The following is a 21,373-nucleotide window of genomic DNA, read 5'->3' on the forward strand; positions in this document are numbered from 1 at the left end:
GAATAACGGATAGTCCCAAGATAAGGTGACCAAAAATGTACAAAAGACAGAGTTAGGTGCCTGACCACATGAGAACCAGCATGTTCCTATGAATTGTCGTCTCTACAACAACTCGTTTTATAAGTCCAGTCCTGGAAGTATTTCACCCATTTTCGTCACGATCCATCACTCTGGCCTACACCAATGGACGTCACTTTCACCTTAAAACCGTTGCTAACCACAATTTTAGCTATCCCCTGGGGAGATGTGATGAGGGTACTATACCCCGGACCCCCCGTGGGTTTCACCTGAACTGGATAGGCTCCTAGCAACCTTAATTGTATTTCTATAAGCCTCACACACATATTTGATCCAATGGCCAATGTACTATACAGTCAACTGTATATCTCCTGCAATATCGAATTGAACGCAACAAACTGTAAGTCTGCACAAACTTGTAAATATATAATCAAATTTTGAACTTTATTTACAATGTCAACTGAACATAAGTTGACGGACACTTCACAGTATTTCTTTTATGTTTGTGGATGCTGTGTCATGCAAAATGCACTGTACATTTAAAAGTTGTGTGGAATTCACGAAAGCTCATGTGACCAAGATCTCGCCCGAGATCGAAACGGTCGTTTTCTGTTTGCTGAATAAACCTGCAAACTTTCTCAACTGCAACCTGGCATGGCCCATCTTTTCTGTGCCACTTGCAGGGATCTTTGTTGTGAGCCCGAAACGCGTCTTGCTGCACTTTCAAAAATAAAAACCTTCACTCACCTGATCCTGTGGTCTGTCTTCCTGTTTCGCTGTTTTACCGGATCGGAGGTTGCATTGGAGCTGTCTCGTATATATATATATATATATATATATATATATATATATATATTCACTGAAGAAACCATAGGTTATAGACCATATATAGTTAGGAATTTGCATTTACAAAACCTTGAAAATTCACTGAAAAAACCATAGGTTACAGACCATATATAGTTAGCTGGACATTTTATTGACATAAAACCCAATGAAATTCCATATATAGTTAGTTGCACTAACTATATATCGCGCACCCGCAATCCACTGCTGATGATGTCACATATTACATCATTCATGACATGGTCAGTGACATCACTGATGACATCACTGATGACATCATCCAGTGACTGTGTGTTTCTGTAAAGTTTAAATATGTTTTACATATTGAAAAATGAGTGGATGTATAAGTGTCTGGATGAAGGATTTAGTAGGTGCGTGACTGACTGAGTGAGTGAATAAATGTGTCTTACTGAATGCATGGGTTAGTGACTAAACTGTCTGAAAGTGTGCATCAATATGTCTGTTGTTGTGCAAGCTGCTGCATGTGTTGATCAGTAGCTATATGAGTGGCTATATAGCTTATTGATTGGTTGCCCAAGTATTTGTATGGAAGACTGAGTGTGTGTGTGGCTGGCTGGGAGGTGAGTGACTCTGTGCAGATCAATGTGTACTTGTATCAGTAATTGTATGAGAGAGTAAGTATGTGTTAGTATATGTTTGAAAAAGTAAGGTGTTCTGTGTTTAACTGTATAGATGAGGAAATCGAAGTGTGATTGATTCTTTACAGGACTGACTAGGTGTGTGAGTAACTCCATGGATGAGTGGCAGTGTGTGAGTGTCTGCATAGGTGTATGAGTGCATATGACAGTGTTGTAATAATGAGTGACTGTATGTACGAGTGATTGTATGGGTGAATGAGTGAATGTGTGCGTAGACGTAGGAATCAGTGAGTGCGTATGTAGTAACTGGTATTGGTGTGTCATGATGTCATCAGTGATGTCATTTATGATGTCATCAGTTATGTCATCAGTGATGTCATTTGAGATGTCAGCAGTGATGTCATCAGTGATGTCACTGACCATGTCATGAATGATGTAATATGTGACATCGTCAGCAGTGGATTGCGGGTGCGCGATATATAGTTAGTGCAACTAACTATATATGGAATTTCATTGGGTTTTATGTCAATAAAATGTCCAGCTAACTATATATGGTCTGTAACCTATGGTTTTTTCAGTGAATTTTCAAGGTTTTGTAAATGCAAATTCCTAACTATATATGGTCTATAACCTAAGGTTTCTTCAGTGAATTTCATTGTTTTTTTAAAAGCTAATTATATATATATATATATATATATATATATATATATATATATTACCTACTGGCTATCGCCAGTAGGTATATATAGTTAGGATTTTTTCCCTATGGGATTTTTGAAAATTCTATGTCTAATAACTTTGGCGTTTGTGGACGGAATCGGCTGAAATTTTCAGGAAAATGGCACATTTTGTTTCTGAGCAGCCCTTGAAAATTTGGGGGGGTTTTGTCGAGGGGGGCCGAGAAAAAAGGGGGGTCCCAAAACACGTTTTTCCCATTCATTTTTCCATAGGGCGGTTGGACTCACTTTTAGCTCGAACGGCTGAATGGATTTGCACGAAACTTGGCAAAATTGTAGGGACTGTTAGCCCGATGTGCCTTTGCTAGGTCTCAATATATGTGCTTCAGTGGATTTTGAGAAATTAACGTTTAAATCAAGATATATATCTGTAACAGCGCTCCGGGCAGCGATCCGGTCCGCTTACTTTTCGCGTTTCGGAACTTTGCGCGCAGAAAGCTGATTGGCTCTCCGGTGTCTGTCAACATTCTAAACAGTCCGGAGCGGCCGCCATCTTGTCTCTCGGTAGGATCGAGAGAGAAGAAGAGGTGAAAAACGAAGGGGGAATTTAATGAAAGGGGGCAAGGTATCCCCCTCTTGACCCCCTAGGAATGTTGTTGGGGTTATTAAAGGGTCCCGTGGGGAAAAAAAAAAAAAATATATTTTTCACGGTAGAAGCGCTTCACGGGCCGCGAACTGGGCCGCAAACTGGTAGCGAAACGGGAATTCGCCATTTTGTGCTTCGTTAATTAAATTACTAGGTATAAGGGGGTGCGGGAGACGTATCCTAATCCCCTATGTTTCCTGAGGGTGGCTGAGGAGGCTGATATATGTTGATACATCTCTTCCAGCGGCTGTGCGTGAGCTTTTTGTTTTTTTTGCTGCGTGACAGTCCGGAGCGGCCGCCATCTTGTCTCTCGGTAGGATCGAGAGAGAAGAAGAGGTGAAAAACGAAGGGGGAATTTAATGAAAGGGGGCAAGGTATCACCCTCTTGACCCCCTAGGAATGTTGTTGGGGTTATTAAAGGGTCCCGTGGGGAAAATAAAAAAAAAAATGATTTTTCACGGTAGAAGCGCTTCACGGGCCGCGAACTGGGCCGCAAACTGGTAGCGAAACGGGAATTCGCCATTTTGTGCTTCGTTAATTAAATTACTAGGTATAAGGGGGTGCGGGAGACGTATCCTAATCCCCTATGTTTCCTGAGGGTGGCTGAGGAGGCTGATATATGTTGATACATCTCTTCCAGCGGCTGCGCCATCTTGCCTTTTTTCCAATGCCACAATTTTGTCATGCACGGCAGCCATTTTAGATGCCAGGCTGGTCCCAGGCTATCACCTACCCCTGCGGATGTAGTTTATGGCCCCAGCTGTAGAGAATTCAGACATGCCAACCCTCCCGATTCAGGCGTGTGACTACTGATTTCAGTGCTAGTCTCCCGCCTCCCGATTTCTGCAAGCAAAAACCCGGGGGCATATTACGAACAACTAGCGATAATTTTTGTCTCTAACTTGTTTAGAGACAAAAATTATCGCCGCACATCGGCGATTTTTATCGCAGATAAACCTTGCTATTATCGCAGAAAAGTCAGCGATATTCATGTATTATCAAGCAAATGCTCTTAGCCATGTTATCCACCTCCCATTGGATAACATGGCTAAGAACTGCTCAGGGCAGGTGTTAGATTTTGGAGATATTCGCGCTTAGCGCGAATATCTCCAAAAGTTGGTAATAGGAGATAGCGATGTTAGGGACTGTTTCCAGTCGCTAACATCTTGGCACGCCACTTTGCATGTCATTAGTGATAAGTATCACTGACATGCAAAGCGGGGCCCAAGATGGTCGCTATCTCCTTTTAGCTGTCACTAACTGGTGTTAGCGACAGCTTGGTAATAGGGAGATAATTTTATCTCCGCTTTCATGGCTTTTAAAGCCAAAAAAGCGGAGATAAACCCCCTTGATAATATGCCCCACGATTCCTTGGGGGTTTCAGCTGACAGGGCTTGGTATTGTGTTACATGGTAATTTTTCCAGGAAACGTCAGAGGGTCGATGCAGGGGTTCTAGAAGAGGTGATAAACCATTTAAGCCTCATGAACAAGCGCATGGTCTTTTAAAGATTTGTGAAGTACTCGGGGCGGCGGTGTGTGTGTGCCCTCTTTCAGGAGTGGGCGGGGGGGCACTGCCAGCAACTTGCCAGGTCAGGTAGTGTTCAACACGTGCATCACCCTTTCTCTGCCTGCTATTGCGCTCCATGCTTCGGAAAGGTAAGAAAAAGAACGTGCATTTGAGTTTGAAATGTCCGATCCTGCAGCAGCACACTTCCAAAGCCCACACATGACAATAACCCGATTCAAGGCCCTATTCACCCGTTTTTAAAAAAATAGATAACACTCCAACAAAGTAAGATTATAAAACTTTATTAACTTTTAACTATAATGAACGGAACAAAAACTAAAAACATTTAAACATTTTTCAACTCAAAAAGCAACAATGGTTAGAAGCTGTCTTTTGTGCGAATAGTCCCAAGGCAGCACAACGTGCAGAGTTCTGGACGGCACCCAGGTGATGTCGCCTGGGTGCCGCACTGGTTTTGGGATCCTACAATGCAGCACAGAAAAACAGCGTGGGGCGTCCCGGGTGGTGCGGGGGGGAGGCCTCGTCAGTAGCGGTCTGTTGTGCGAATAGTCCCAAGGCAGCAGAACGCGTTGAGATGTTGATGGGACTGTGTCCAGTGTCCCATGGCTGACACAACATGTACGACAGGCACCCAGGTGATGTCCAGTAAACTGCCGCACTGGTTTTGGTATCCTACAATGCTGCTCCGAAAATTGGCGTGCGGCGGCCCGGGGGGGGGGGGGGGGGCGTGGGGGAGGCGGCGTGAACGGGCCTCCCCAGGTGGCGGCCATCTAGCTGAGTTGCGCCCGCTCTTGCGGCTACAGCGTCTCGCTCACCATGTTGTTGAGTTGCTCCCACAGTGCAGCGATAGGCGGCTGCCACATGGCTCTTAAAATGGCGGACGGCTCCTCGGTTTTGGGCCTGGTCCACTGAAATGGCCCTGGGACACCTTGGAACTCGGACGCTTGCCTGCTAGGGCTTGGGCTCCATTCTCGAAAAGCGTCCCCTCAGCCGTGAAGATTCTACAAAAGTCTTGGGGGCCCCCGACTCCCGCAGGCTTCCGGTGGGGAGCGGCTGCCATGATTGCTCGCGGAATGACCACGACGGAGCCACGAGATGGTGGTGCTCTCATGCTGACGCCAGCTTCAGTCTGAATGATCCAGAAACAAGGTGGGGCTTTCATCGTTTGGGAAAAAAAAATGTTGTAAACCAATGAAAAGTGTTATTTTTAGGTCATATGACCAAGCCTTCCATCTTTAGGAAACCAAAAGTAAAATGAACCAATGAAAAGTTTTATAAACAAGTCACATGACCTGTTATGCGGCATAGGGCTACAAAAAGCGTAGAAAATCCGTTGGCACGTGAGGCGGCGTCAGTAGCGGACCGATGTGCGAATAGGCCGAAGGCAGCACAACGCGCCGAGATCCGGATGGCACCGAGGTGGTGTCCAGCAAATTGCCGCACTGGTGTGGCCATCCTACAATGCTGCGCCGAAAGACGGCGTGTCCAGCTGAGTTGCGGTCACTGTTGCGGTACAGTGACTCGAACGCGCCGAGATCCGGATGGCACCGAGGTGGTGTCCAGCAAATTGCCGCACTGGTGTGGCCATCCTACAATGCTGCGCCGAAAGACGGCGTGTCCAGCTGAGTTGCGGTCACTGTTGCGGTACAGTGACTCGAACGCGCCGAGATCCGGATGGCACCGAGGTGGTGTCCAGCAAATTGCCGCACTGGTGTGGCCATCCTACAATGCTGCGCCGAAAGATGGCGTGTCCAGCTGAGTTGCGGTCACTCTTGCGGTACAGTGAGTCGAACGCGCCGAGATCTGGATGGCCCCGATGTTGTGTCCAGCAAGTTGCCGCACTGGTGTGGCCATCCTACAATGCTGCGCCGAAAGTCGGCGTGGGGTGCCCCGTTGGCTTATGAGGTGATGTCAGTAGTGGACCGATGTGTGAATAGGTCGAAACCAGCACAAGGCGCCAAGATCCGAATGGCAAGTCCTGGATGTTGAGTGCCTCAGTTGAGAGTTCTGAGCAGTGCTTGTAAGACTGTCTGAAGCTTATTTGCACCTGCTGCAGCTTCACTATTGCCCTGGTGTGGCCAAAGGTCGCACATGACATAGGCGGCCGGCTCCCGAGGTCCGGCGGAACTTTTTTCCTTTTCCTTTCTGCTTCTTTTCCTACAATCCGTTTCATCTGAAGACACGACCAGGTCCCTGAATGTGTGCAGGGGGACGCTATTGATTGAATGAAAATGGCGGCTTGACACAAAGCTGACTCAAGCGTTACTGTTGATGCTATACAGACAAAAATTGTTTTTCAGTTTGTACATTCTTCAGGTTTTTTTTTTCCATCCAAGTCTGATTGAGAGTTTGTAGAAAAATGGCTTCAGATTTTCCACATACTACTCTTCAACATTCTTCCTAAATGTAACAATGTGAAACTCACTAGGAGAACGGCTGTTAATGTTTCCTCTCAAAATGCTGCCAACAATATTTTCTGAATGGAAGACACCATCTTGTAGCATAAAGGGCCGAAAGGGGTTCTGGTCTGGCCGATGGTTGGTGGAGACATTTTGACTATATCTTGGACCTGCCCGGCCTCGCCCAAAATGGCGCCGGTATAAATGGGACTCGTAACTCCTTGCCCGCAAATGTATATCTAGAAAATGTTATTGTAAGTGGCCCTGTCGTATTTTAATTACAAAATGTACGTCCACCGATTCCGCAACTGTTAGACACCTTTGTTCTTGCAACCTAATGGCCCGCTCGTTACGTTCTTCTACAGTGTAAATGTCTCCTCATCATATACGATTTCAGTTTGCTCCGTGGCCGGCCCACGTGGTTATAGGCCCGTATTTGTATACTGACATTTTCACAATAAAGGTTTTTAAAACAAAACACGGTAGTAGTATTTACATTGGTAAAGTTTTTACTTTTAGTCACTGTTTTCGAATCAGTAAAAGGCAAGTGAAATAAAGCAGTCCAATTACATGACGGATAAAAGGTATAATATGTAGGAACGCAGTAAAGATAAATGGTCAAGGGCAGTTGTGTTTTTCATGTCTGCAATATAAAGTGATCGATAAGAATCTGATAATCAGGCGTATCGGCGACTAAGACAGCAGGCCGAATCTCTTTTACTCAACGGCTCCGTCATGGAAGGAAGAAACGCCCTTTTTCTCGAAAAAGGAATATATTTTACTTGCAAGACAGTTGTAAATTTTCCGGGAAAGTATATTAGCCTGGAATATTATAACATATGTTTGAAAAAAAAATATTGTTCGAAAACAATAAAAAGCGTAATTTTTAGGTCATATGACCAAGCTTTTCATCATTAAATTAACAAAAGTAAAATGAACCAATGAAAAGTTTTATTAACAAGTCACATGACCTGTTATGCTTACGTTACGCGCTGCGCGCCGCGCCTCGGATCACTTCCGGGTGCGGTAACGCGGCGTGTCATATAACGCATTACGCGACAACGTAGGTCAAGAATATAGTCAAAATGTCTCCACCAACCAGCGTTCGGAACACAACCCCTTTCAGCAGTCCAAAAAGTTCTGTTAAATGACAACAGAGGGGACAGGCAACAAGAACCATCAGTCAAAGAGGGGAGGGCAAGTTCTTCTCTTCCGGGTCATGTTGGGGCGCTACCGGAACTGATCGAATTGGTAGTCTACAGTGTTTCTGGATGTTTCAGACTAAAGCTGGCGTCAGCATGAGACCACTACCATCTCGTAGCTCCGTCGTGGCCATTCCACGAGCAATCATGGCAGCCGCTCCCCACCAGAAGCCTGCGGGAGTCGGAGGCCCCCAAGACTTTTGTAGAATCTTCACGGCTGAGGGGACGCTTTTCGAGAATGGGACCCAAGCCCTATCAGGGAAGCGTCCGAGTTCAAAGGTGTCCCAGGGCCATTTTAGTGGACCAGGCCCAAAACCGAAGAGCCGGCCGCCATTTTGAGAGTCCTGTGGCAGCCGCCTATCGCTGCACCGCAAGAGCGGGAGCAACTCAACTACATGATGAGCGAGACGCTGTAGTCGCAAGAGCGGGCGGTAAACAGCTGAATGGCGGAAGAGGCACAGTGTAGCAAAAGCGGGCGGAATGGCAACTGAAACGGTAAAGGGGCGCCCCACTACAGCGTGTCTTCAGGTCAAACGGATTGTGGGACAAGGTTCAGAATTGAAGAGTCATCAAAAGGCAAAAAGTTCTGCCGGACCCCGGGAGCCGGCCGCCTATGTCGGGGGCGATCTCAGGCTACACCAGTGCTATAAGACTTGGGGAGGGTGTCGGAGCCAAGCGTCTTCTCCGAGTCCATGGCCATGACACCGCCCCTCAGGGGCCTCCGTCAAGCTGTTTAGGAAGGTAACATATCACATTGTTTTCTAATGCAGTCAGGTCCACAAACGACACTCACTTACTTTGAGAATAGTGAAGCTGCAGTAGGTGGAAATAAGCTTCAGACAGTGTTACAAGCACTGCTCAGAACTCTTAACTATGGCACCCAACATCCAGAACTTATGCCATTTGAGAATGGCAGTGACATCGAAGCAACTCAGGGACCAAAACCATTAACGTACTTTCACGTATGAAAATCTTACTTGGGGAGGGGGCAGGAGCGAAGCGCCCCCTCCCAGTCAGCGCCACCACACCGTATGTTGAAAATTTGAAGCCATCGTTCTACAAAGTCAACCAAACTTGGATTGAAAAATCTAGAAAAATGTACAAACTGAAAACCAGTTTTGGTCTGCATAGCATCAGTAGCAACGCTTGAGTCAGCTTTGTGTCAAGCCGCCATTTTGATTCAACAAAGCACAGGCATTGAAAAAGGCTCAAACTCAGAACTCTGAACTATGGCACCCAACATCCAGGAGCTTGCCATCCGGATCTTGGAGCCTTGTGCTGCTTTCGACCTATTCACACATCGGTCCACTACTGACATCATCTTATAAACCAACGTTATGTAAATAGTTTTTTAATAAAATGTTTTACCCTGTTTCTTTGCTGGTGTGTTGTCTATATTTTTAATATTTGCATAGGGTTTGTCGTTATTTTGTGCGGGATGGGTGATGGAGCCGAGCTGTCTTGCAGCCCTCATGGTGTGGAGCTCAGTTCATCTCACTATTTTCGTATTTCTCATGAAGGGTTGTTCCTAATATTTCTATTTTAGCGAGGTCAAAAAGAGATCCAATTAGTGGCCTACTGATTTTGCTCGATTACTTTTATTTTTTTACACGATTTTTCACTATCTGCAAAGACTAAACAGAGTATTGCGACTTTGTGCTTGTTTGTAAATAGAGAATGATCCAAAGAGAACCAATTCTAAAACAGTAAATGCTTGGACAACAATCAATCAAATGGAGAGACAAGCAGGCACGACGGATTACAACGGGGGTAAAGGCCTGCGTTAACTACCCTTCAGTATCTGCAAAGAGAGAGTACTACTAAGACAAAAGAGGGGAGGGGGGGGTGCAGCGTTCAAAGCACATCAGCGTGCATAAATACGAAAATGTTTTTATCTATCACGTACTTGACATTTTAAAGCTTTTCATATTTGCTATTAAAAAACCAATGAAATTCACAGAAAAAACCATAGGTTATAGTGGATATATAGTTAGGAATTTGCATTTACAAAACCTTGAAAATTCAATGAAAAAACCATTGGTTTTAGGCCATATATAGTTAGGGATTTGCATTTACAAAACCTTATTTTACTCGCATAAAACCATTGAAATTCCATATATAGTTATAAGCGCTAACTATATATCGCGCACCCGCAATCCACTGCTGATGATGTCACATATTACATCATTCATGACATGGTTAGTGACATCACTGATGACATCACTGATGACATCTCAAATGACATCACTGATGACATCACTGAAAACATCTCATTTGACATGACTGATAACATCACTGATGATATCATTCATGTGATAATACGATGAACCTCTTCAGACTCTAATATAACCTTAGATACAATCAGTGTAAACAGACACTCACAGACTGTCACTCATCCATGGAGTTACTCACACACCTAGTCAGTCATGCAAAGAATCAATCACACCTCCATTTCCTCAACTATACAGTTATACAAACTTTACTTATTCAAACATATACTAACACATATTTACTCTATTATACAATCCCTGATACAAGTTCACAATGATCCATACAGCCACTCACACATTCACTGGCTCTTATGCACAGTTATTTATATATGTCAACTCTCACATGTACTGTGTTTTACATATGTACTTACTTTGACATGTAGCACTGAGATATCCATTCACTCACCAATACACTCATGCACACAGTCAACCGCCCATACAGCTGTTTCCACATGCACTTTTGAAACCATACATCTAGTGAATCAACTGCTCACACATCTATGCACAGAGTCACACACCTCCCAGCCACCCACACACACACTCAGTATCCCATACAAATACTTGGGCAACCAATCAATAACCCATATAGTTACTCATATAGCTACTTATCAACACATGCAACAGTTTACAGAACAACAGACATAATGATGCACAAATTAAGACAGTTTAGTCACTAACCCATGCACTCAGTGAGACACATTTAATCACTCACTCATACAGTCAGTCATGCACCTACTAAATCCTTCATCCAGACACTTATATATCCACTCATTCTTCAATATGTAAGAGATATTTTAACTTTACAGAAACATACAGTCACTGGATGATGTCATCAGTGATGTCATCAGTGATGTCATTTGAGATGTCATCAGTGATGTCATCAGTGATGTCACTAACCATGTCATGAATGATGTAATATGTGACATCATCAGCAGTGGATTGCGGGTGCGCGATATATAGTTAGCGCTTATAACTATATATGGAATTTCAATGGTTTTATGCGAGTAAAATAAGGTTTTGTAAATGCAAATCCCTAACTATATATGGCCTAAAACCAATGGTTTTTTCATTGAATTTTCAAGGTTTTGTAAATGCAAATTCCTAACTATATATCCACTATAACCTATGGTTTTTTCTGTGAATATATATATATATATATATATATATATATATATATATATATATATATATATATATATATATATATATATATATATATATATATATATATATATATATATATATATATATATATATATATACATATACAGTGGGGTGAGGCTCCCACAGCGGAGGGCGAGGCGGCGTGCAGGGGAAGGGTGTCAAAGTGCCCAGGCACCAACAATAGCAGAGGGGGGGAGGAGGCCGAGCACGAGTCGGTCAGGTGCGAAGTCCAGGGGAGGGAGGGGGGCCCACGGGAGGGCTCGAGCGCAAGGTTAGACGCCCCCGTAGTGTCATGGGGCTGAGGATCGAAGTTGGCGTAACAAGAGGGGAGGGGCTGGTTCCTGGGGGCAAGGACTCAGCAGAAGGTAAAGAGTGGGGGGGGGGGGGGCATTCGCCACAAGCGCAGGATGGCATACGAAGGCTAAATACATTCAAGGAGACCCCCGTCCCTGCGCAGCGGCTAGCAAACAAACACAGTGCAGGAGCCTCCAAGGCCACAGCTGCAGAGAGGGCGCGGGCGCCTGGGGAAGAAAGTGCAGACTCCGCAATACAATTGTGCAGGAAGGTTCTTGCTTAGGTGTTGGTGGTGCCTCCATGCACTGCATGGGTGTGAACATCATGCATGGTGCTGGGGGCGGGGGGGGGAACGTTGTATGATAGGATATGTGGACTTGTGGCAGGCAACAAGGTGCACAAAAGCGTGGACGGAGTGCTTTGATAAAAGTGCTGGATGGACTGGGTCGGGGCACGCGGGGTGCCAGGCGGCTAAGCCTGCAGACTTGAATGGGCCAGACTGGAGTTGTTCTTGTCCGGCAGGCTTTTCTTGAGTACAACAGGGCATGTATATAGCTCTTCGCCCGGTTTACATGGCATATAAGGTAGTCAGTAAACGCCCCCTGCGTAACTTAGATACGGATAAAGGACTTGCCCCCGAACGCCTTGACTGCTGTAGGGGGTGATGGGCATCGAAAGTGCCGAACGAGGTAGCTCCGAAGGGGGGTAATGGAGGTCCGATAGAGGGTACAGCGTCGTTAAGCCCAGATGCGCTGTCCCTGTGAAATTGCACTGTGGGTTTGGGCCGATGGGCCGAACAGGGGAGAGCGCTTATACTGTATGCCCTTCCACCCAAGATTCCACTCCTCCTCCCGGCAGTAAGAGCGCAATGAACAACAAATTAAAGTCCGAAGAATGGTTTTCAGGAGGGTGAATTGGCGGCGGGTATGACAGTGCCAAGAGTAATGGAAGGGATAACACGAAGTTGAACTAAGGAGGCTTAGAATGTCAGGCGCGGTCCCGGTGAAATTCAGGCGGGTTTGGGCAGGGGGAGGGTGGCAGGGTGCAAGAGGAACGGGCGGGGGACGGTAGGGGCGTCACAAGGTAGGGGGCGGGACGGGGTGGCCAGGGAAGACACAGCGTAGGTGGTTACTGACAGGAGGTAGGAAAGGAGCAAAGGAAAGGAATTTGTAGAAGGAGGAGAGCAGGGAGGGCCACCGAGGGCAAGGGCTGGTGAAGGGGGGGGGGGTGTTTGCACGGAGACCGCTACACCAGGCATGGCAGGGAGCGGCAGATAAGGGGAGTAAACACAGATCGGCAGTTGAAGTGAGCACAATGGTGGATAGAGAAGGGAGTGTGTAACGCGGATGTGCTGGGGGAATATGACGACTTTGTGCAAATTGAACGAAACTCCTTCCGAGTTAATAAAGTACATAAGACAGTTCACTCTATAAAGATTACATATGTGAGCTGCTGCTCGACACAACTGATACGCTGGCTACCGTTAGTATCTTGTGTTTTCGTTGGTTACAGTATTGCTGCAGATGCTCAGTAACATTGGTTATGGTGTTTAAGAGTTAAGGTTTGGGTTTGAATGCGCTTTGTAGCATTTGGTACGTTTCAAGCATTGTAATGTAAGAATGTTATTCACCATGTTATGCACAGATGGACAAATGAATAAATGAAGGTGTGATGAGAAGTGCGCATTCGTCGGGGGGGGGGCTGGGCAGCCCTAGAAGCAGTGGGGGCGCTGTTTTTCGAAGGGAGGGCTCGGGAGATGGCAAAAGGTGGATGGGCGCAGGGCGGGCGGTGGCAGGGTCCCAGACTGCGGGGGTCAAAAGAAAGATATGCGGGAGGGCTGATGTGAATGACGGAGCGTGGACGAAAGTCAGGGGGATATTTGTTTGTGCATTTTGTGTGGCGCGGACTTTGCCCGGGGTGTCAGGGCGCTTCACGAAAGGGGGCAGGGGTGAAATATAGTGAGAAAGATTGCAAAGGAGCAGATTGCGAAGGCATACGTTACGTTACATAAGGTAGTGGTGTCAATTGTGAGCAAGCAAAATACATGAAGTGGTAAAAATTGTGAACAAGCAATAAATGCAGGAGGTAGTAAAGGTAATGTTGACAATTGTGGGCGGACGGAATACATGAGGTAGTAAAAAATGTGAGGGGCCAAAAAGAGAAAAAGGCTCGACGGTGATTGCAGTCTCAAGGGATCGGATGGGTATGCAAGGGCTGCTGGCAGAGGGCGTAGTGCGGCTACACGGAGATGTAGCGTCATGCGAGTTGAGGACGATGGGGGGGTGGTAGGGCGCAAGTAACGGAACAGGGGGGATGGGAGACGGTAAGGGCGTCAAAGGTAAGGGGCGTAGTCGGGCACCAACGCAGGCAGCCAAGGAAGTCACAGCGTAGGGGGTGGTGACAGGAGGGAGGGAATCAGCAAAGGAAAGGAATGTGTAAGGTGAGAACATGGAGGGCCGCCGATGGTGCTAAGGGCTGGCAAATTGGGGAGGAGGGGGCGGAGGCTGCCCAACAAGAGAGCGGCAGATAAGGGGGGAGCGAAGGGTGCAGGCAAGGATTTTGCCCCCCCCCCCCCCGGTAAGAGGGCATGGGTCAGCGCAGTGGATAGTTAGGAGGTTCAGGTGGGAATGGTGAAGGACAGACCTCGGCTGCGCAATAGAGTGAAGATACCACTCCTGGCATCTGCGGGCGAGGATAAATAAAATATATAAATAAATAAATACGAGATGCGTGGCAATATACCAGAGTGCGGACGGGAGAGGGGTGGCGAGGTGCGCATCCTGTGGTGGGGGCATGGCTCAACACTTCAATGCTCTGCTAGAGTCTCGTGCGGCACATACGAGGACGGGGGCCCAGGGGAAAGAAATGTCTGGTCTGGTCGTTAAGAAGGGACTAGAGCAGGCGGCTGTCAACACGTGGGTTACAGGCCGCGGCTCCGAGCATCCATGGAGTCAAGAATGTATAAGGGGTGGAAGGCGGATGTCGCGCAAGATGGACCAGGGCTTCTAGGGTGTCTAGCGAAAGGATAAATAGGGGAAGTAGGGGGAGGGGGATCAGAGAGGGGAGCTGCCACCGGGGTGCCGAGTCGGATATGCCAGGAGCAGTGGTTGGGGGGGTGGGGGTTGCGGTCGGAGGGATAGGCGTCGTGCACGGGCCCTTCATCCTTCCTGGGCAGATTGGGAGGAAGTTCAGTGCTGCGGGCGCAGGGGGGGGGGGGGTCAATGCGTGGTCTGCAAGGTGCAAACAGCGGCAGAAGGGAGGAGAACGATACAAGGAAGGGTAGGAGAGAGGGGCGACTGTCCGGGGGCTGGAGGGAGGGGCGACTGCTGCGCAACATGGAGGGGGAAGGTTGCAGTGACCTGGGGGTGGCGTTTATACTGATGCGGACGGAAAGACAGGGAGGGGTGTTGCGGAGTCGGTGGTTTTTAATTATGCGATGTTAGACAGCAATTTTATATAGCGCGAACGTTGCCCGAAGGGGTCGGAGCGATTAATGAAGGAGGCGGAAGTGATATAAGAGACATTAAAAGGGAGCGAATAGAGAGAGATACGTTACGGGCACTGGTGAGCGCGCAGGCTGGGCCTCGGGTGATTCGGAGTGATGAGTTGTCTGGGGGGGGGGTTAACATGTGAGGCGTTATACAGCGCAGCGGAACGTTAGGGGAGAAACTGGTGAGCGGCGAGGTGCGCGAGAATGGAAGAGACAGGCGCGCTGCGCTGTAGGGATGAAAGAGACCAGCGCGCGCTGAGGGCAGGCGAAGGCGTGCGAGGGGGGCAGGTGAGATGCGCTCGCGCGCCCTTTTCGTTTCTTCACGATTTAGATAATAATTCCTGGTGGTGAGAGGTCGCACGGTGAATGTTAACTAGCCTCGCACTGCCACAGGCACTCTCCCCCTCAACCCGTCGCTCATTCCTTCCACACTTCAGCAGCCCCAAAAGCTCTCAGTTAACGGCGCATTGCCGGCCGGCCTCGCTGGGATTGGCCGGCCGGCCCCAGCACTTCTGGGTCACCGCGGGCAGCGCGGCAGCCCGATTTCTGGCAGGCAGGCGGGGACAAAAACGAGCTGGGCAGTCAGCCGCAGATGACGCTTCACTTGCAGGTGGCAGGGCTCCCTCCCATCACGGGAGCCCTGCAGAGTCAGCCGCCATCTTCCTTCTTCCCCCTCGCGGCGGGGGCGGGCATTTCCAGCCGGCCGCGCTGGGATTGGCCGGCCGGCCCCAGCACTTCCGGGTCGCCGCGGGCAGCGCGGCGGGCCGATTTCAGGCAGGCAGGCGGGGACAGTGCGCGCACGCGTGCGCGCTTATAGATATATAATTGAATTTAAATGCAATTTTCTCAGCAAATACTGGACGGATTTACACCATTTAAAGAAAAGCGTAATCTGCGAACCAGTGTCTTCCATTTGACCAAATTTCAAATAATTCCGTTCATCCGTTCGAGCTGTAGCCGAGTCTAAAGGTCCTATGGAAATTAACATGGGGAAAACACGTTTTGGGACCCCCCTTTTTTCTCAGCCCCCACTTGACGAATCCCCCCCAAACTTTCAGGGAAGGAGCGGAGCGGAGCGAGCCATCTTCTTTGAGAAATTTGCGAAAATTCATCAACCAGCGCCAAAGTTATTCCCAATAGAATGTTGGGGATTTCCTATGGAAACTAGGTCCTAACTATATATACCTACTGGCTACCGCCAGTAGGTAATATATATATATATATATATATATATATATATATATATATATATGCTCCCAATTGCCCACAAGGCAGGATTGCACATGAACAGCTGCCTGGATACAGCGGGTAAAGGACCTCCATGTGCGCCAACAACTGCAGCTCCCCTGTCCTGGATAAAAGCCTGATGCGCTTCTGAGCCGTGTTGCTCGTCTTCGGAGGCTCAACCTGGGAAAACATTTGTAATTAATCAATTTCCTGCCCCCAGATGGGCGTACTCGAATGAGCATAACGCTATGGGTTGGTGGGTAATGTAGTCCGTGTCCCTAGTCCATTGGGTACAGTTATATATTTAAAGCCCGCGGATGGGCCTCAGCGAACAGGAAGTCCATTAATTCCTTGCTTCTGTTTCACGTAACAAAGCCTGTGACCCCCAACTAAGGGGTGGTGCAACCCTCGCGGCTGGACTGCCGCGTTTAAATAAATGCTCCCAATTGCCCACAAAGCAGGATTGCACACGAACAGTTGCTTGGATACAGCGGGTAAAGGACCTCCATGTGCTCCCTAGAAGTGGAACAGCTGACAAAATGGGCTTTATGAGTGGCACGCATTCTGAGGCCCATCCAAGGGCTTTGAACAATGGCAGCTTTGTAATTAACGTGCATCCATCTGTGGACTAATGATGACACACACTACAAAACCCAGTAAGCATTGTGCCATAATGGCGCCAAACAAGGTATAAATGTGTGAGTGTGTCAGCACAAACTCATTTGTCGAGCCTCTGATGAGAACAAGTAGTTCAGAAACTCGTCAGGCCAATATCAACAACATGAGAGCTGGAAACATATCAGACTGTGGCGTTCACTCTTACCCTTGATCTTTCTGTTTAGTGCATCCTTGCCTGTGGGTAATTTGGAGCGCGATATATATATATATATTGTGCCTTGAGGTGAAATCGTCAAGTACATACCCAGAATCATTGCATTAGAGCACTCAGCTCATTACAACTCAATATAATCCGCATAAATGTGGATTTTTAGGCACTCAGCCTGATATTGACAGTATAATTAATCAGCTACTGGCTTCTGTGATATGCGTAAACAATGCAATCACAAAAGCCCAAGCCAAAATACCACTCAGGTAATTATCACACAGCAATGATCAGTGGCAGGAAACGCGTGACACCGACAGGCAGTCCCATAGATAACTTGAGAAACAGAACAAAAACTACGGAGCCCACAATGGTAACAGTGGAGACTCAGTATAAAAGTATAGAAACTAATGAAGGACTTGTAATGCTACCGTGAACAGGAACTGTAAAGTTTGAAACGCGTAGGAGTGCGAGATGAAGATGGGTCAATAATGAAGTTGAACTTCATGGTAATTTGCTAAAACTTTGAAAAAAACACTTTTGTGCATTTTTCAAAATTTCATGTTGCGCACACACATGCCCTTAGGGCATGTGTGTGTGCAACATATGTGCAGAGATCAATTTCAGGGGTGCAACAGGGTGTCATTTTGACACCCTTGCACCCTTGAAATTGAGCATGAGCAATTTGCGAGTACCTACTGGTACTCGCAAATTGCTCATGCAATCTCCAATTCATTCCTATGGGCCTGTAGGCCCATAGGAATGAACGGGACATCATTCCTTAATTGCGACTAGCAATTTGCGAGTAGCAATTAAGGAATGTTTATGATTCCTACATGCATAGGCTTTTGCTATTTCTAAATAGCGATTCCTTAAAAATCACTATTTAGGAATAGCAAAAGGCTACGTTGATGCATCTGCAAGTTGGTTCTTTCCCAAGTGTGTTGTCATGTAATCTATAAATAGAGTTACCCTGCCTGCAGGCAGCAGTGCTTGACTCAGTGGCCAACCAAACTGTTTGTGCATCCCTTCATTATCTGCTGCTTATCTGCTGGCCAGGCTCCAGCCCAACACTAGAACGTGTCGATGAGGGTGCATAGCTAGAGGCCTGTTGCTTCCTCACTCCTCTCTCCTTGCAATCGTGCCTGCCAACACAGCGTGCCGCTTGGTGCTCTCCCCAGCCACACACTTTGCTTCTCCTGTGCGAGAATCTGCTGAATGGTGTACATAACCCTGTCTTCCCATTGTGGCGCCTTCCGGCACTGCTGTTCCACTGTAGCCCCTGCACTAATCCTGGCCTGAAAGCTACATGGACAGGCTCATTTCTACCACACAACCTGGATCTGAACTGTGGGGCAGATTTATGTCAGACTTGCGCCACGTTTACGCCGCCGTTGCGTCACGCAACGGTGCTGAAATGTGGCGCATTCCTGCGACCTATTTACAACGTGACACATCTAGGCAGATGCGTCACGTTGTAAAGCCCTGCACCACATGAAACCTGCATCAGGATTCAGGTGGGCGTTCTGTCGCAGGGTGGGCGTTCCCTCGTAGGAAAGCCCCGTAAAACTGACGCAGTGAAATCTACAAGATTTCACTGAGTCAGTTTTACGACGCTGCTGAGTCAAATCCTTACGCCTGCTTGAAGCAGGCGACGCTACTCCAGCAATGCGCCGCCGTACACCACAAGATGCGTCACGCATCTGCCCTGCCTTGCACCATGGTGCGCCGCATTGTAAATGCAGCGCATCTGTGGTGCCGCAAGGAGGGAATTGCGTGACACAAATACGCATCAGTTCTGGCGCATCCCTGCTGATTTACAGAGATGCGCCAGAACTCATAAATCTGCCCCAGAGTCTTTGGTGGACAGAATCAGGCAACAGCAGTCCATGATTGCAGACCTGTTAGTTGTGTGTTGCTTCATCTTCAACTGCACCATCCTAGGGAGATAACTCTTCGTAACCGGCTTGCCAGATTCTCCAAATCAGGCCTGTGCCTAACCCAACCTTACACTTAGCTGTGACTGCTTCTCCACTGCCTAGGCCCCTCCGTGTTCACCCACCATGCTTCATAACACAGAAAATGCTATTCAGATGTTCAACATGCTGCCTGCACCATCCTCCATTGTGGTTTGATGGAAAATATGGGCAACAAGGTTTGGAAATTACCTGATTGCAACAAAAGAAACCGATCCAGCCACGAAAAGATCCATCATCCTTCACTTAGTAGGAGAAAAGGTTCCCAAAAAGGAGTATATTTAAAAGGGGATAGTGACACCAGAATTACACTTTTAGCAACGTTCTGGTGGTGCTATGCCCTACTCCTTATTTACAAAGTGACACTAAGACACTTTCAGTGGCTTAATACCACCTTGTAAATACGGCCCCTTTATACGCACCACTTTGGGTGAAAGGGGCGTGCAATGGGCGTTGCTGTGGGCGTTCCACTGCAACACCCATTGCTTTTTGATGCTGGTCCGCAACACCAAAAACTAACGCCATGCTACAGCAGACATTAGACTAGCGCAACAAGGAGAAATACTTTTATTTCTCCTCCTTTTTGCTTTCTCTATGGGTGCTGCCACATTTCGCAGCACACATAGAAAGAGCAAAATGCCATTAATGATTGTTTATGTGCAGGAAGGTGTCCAAGGCAACTAATTTTATCACCAGCGCTAGGGAAAACGCAAAGGTGCGCCGTATTGTTGTAAATATGGCGCTCCCCTGTGGTTTGGAAATGTCAGAGCGCAGTGCTGCCAAATTTGGCGCAGCTCCACGCTCATACATTTCCTTGTAAATATGTTCCTTATTCTCACAGATATTGTCTTGAACAATGATTTCAATACCAAGCTGATGGCACTGAACATGCAGTTCAGCATGCAAAAAACCCTGACTATGAGCAATTCCTTCTACGCCTCGCGAAACAAGGCCTGAATGAGTCTATAGATGCCTGTTATGCATACTTAAGAAATCTGGCAAGCACTTGTAAGTTTCCAAACATGGAGGAGGAGTTATGAGGCCAAATCATTCAAGGGTGCCATTCCTACATCCAGTGCAAGGGAATTTTGAAGACTACTAAAATGCCTCCGGCTATGATGCCCACATCAAATCGTCACTTAGGTGCTGATTCACAGAACTAACTTAAGACAAAATCCTAAACTTACTACTTTTGGTATTCACAGAAGTTTGGATTTTGTCTTAAGACAGACTTAAGACAGAATCCTAACTTAAGTCTGTCTTAAGTCTGTCTTAAGTTTGTTTTAAGACAAAATCCTAACTTCTGTGAATACCAAAAGTAGTAAGTTTAGGATTTTGTCTTAAGTTAGTTCTGTGAATCGGGCCCTTAGTTCTAAACTGATCCAAGACTGAATCATGTAAAATCAGCAGAGAAGCTCATGTCATCTCTAGGAAAACGCCAAGTAAAAGACAAGACAAACCTTCTGGTTATTGTCACAATATGCTGCATCAGAGAGCTGCTGGCCAGAAAAAGGCAAAACATGCGGTGAAACAAATCAATGCGCAAAAGTATGCCATTCGGCACCTACGAAGCCAACTCCACAACTTACACTAGTAAAAGACAAATCCACAATAAGACACTTAACAACCAACAACAGCAGAGGATCATAACCAGAAGACTCAGGTGCAACTGTTTCTTCTGAACCCGAACACATCCATCGGAACTCTGCAGTCGAAAACTACACCTACCCTCTAAGAAAGTCACAACCACGGTGCAAACTATACATTCAGAACCTCCAACAACCATTCTTAGTGATACAGGTGCCACGGTATGTGTAATGTCACTAACTAACTACAAAAAACTACATCCGCTATCTGCTTTACAGCCCACTGCTAACAGAATCTATGCCTACACTCAATTACCCCAATCAATCTAGCTAACATCTTCACCACCTAGAAGAGTCCATCTCAGCAAGCTTCTTTATGACAAAAGTCAGAGGAACAATGCTAATCATCTGGAGTGCTACTGACTCCCTGAAGCTCATTGTTTTTGTATTTGAGGCACAACAACAATTCATCACTCTCGTTCTGGAAGAAGTTGCAGATGTATTTCAGGGCATTAGCTGCCTCAAAGTCAAACATGTCAACTCCACATTGACCTCAATCTCCATCCAATAGCTGTCCGCCATCACAGCATTCACTTTCATGTCTGAGTACAAGTAGAGCAAGAAATTGCA

This window comes from Lissotriton vulgaris, chromosome 1_1 (genome assembly GCF_964263255.1).
Source record: "Lissotriton vulgaris chromosome 1_1, aLisVul1.2, whole genome shotgun sequence".
Taxonomy (NCBI): Eukaryota; Metazoa; Chordata; class Amphibia; order Caudata; family Salamandridae; genus Lissotriton; species Lissotriton vulgaris.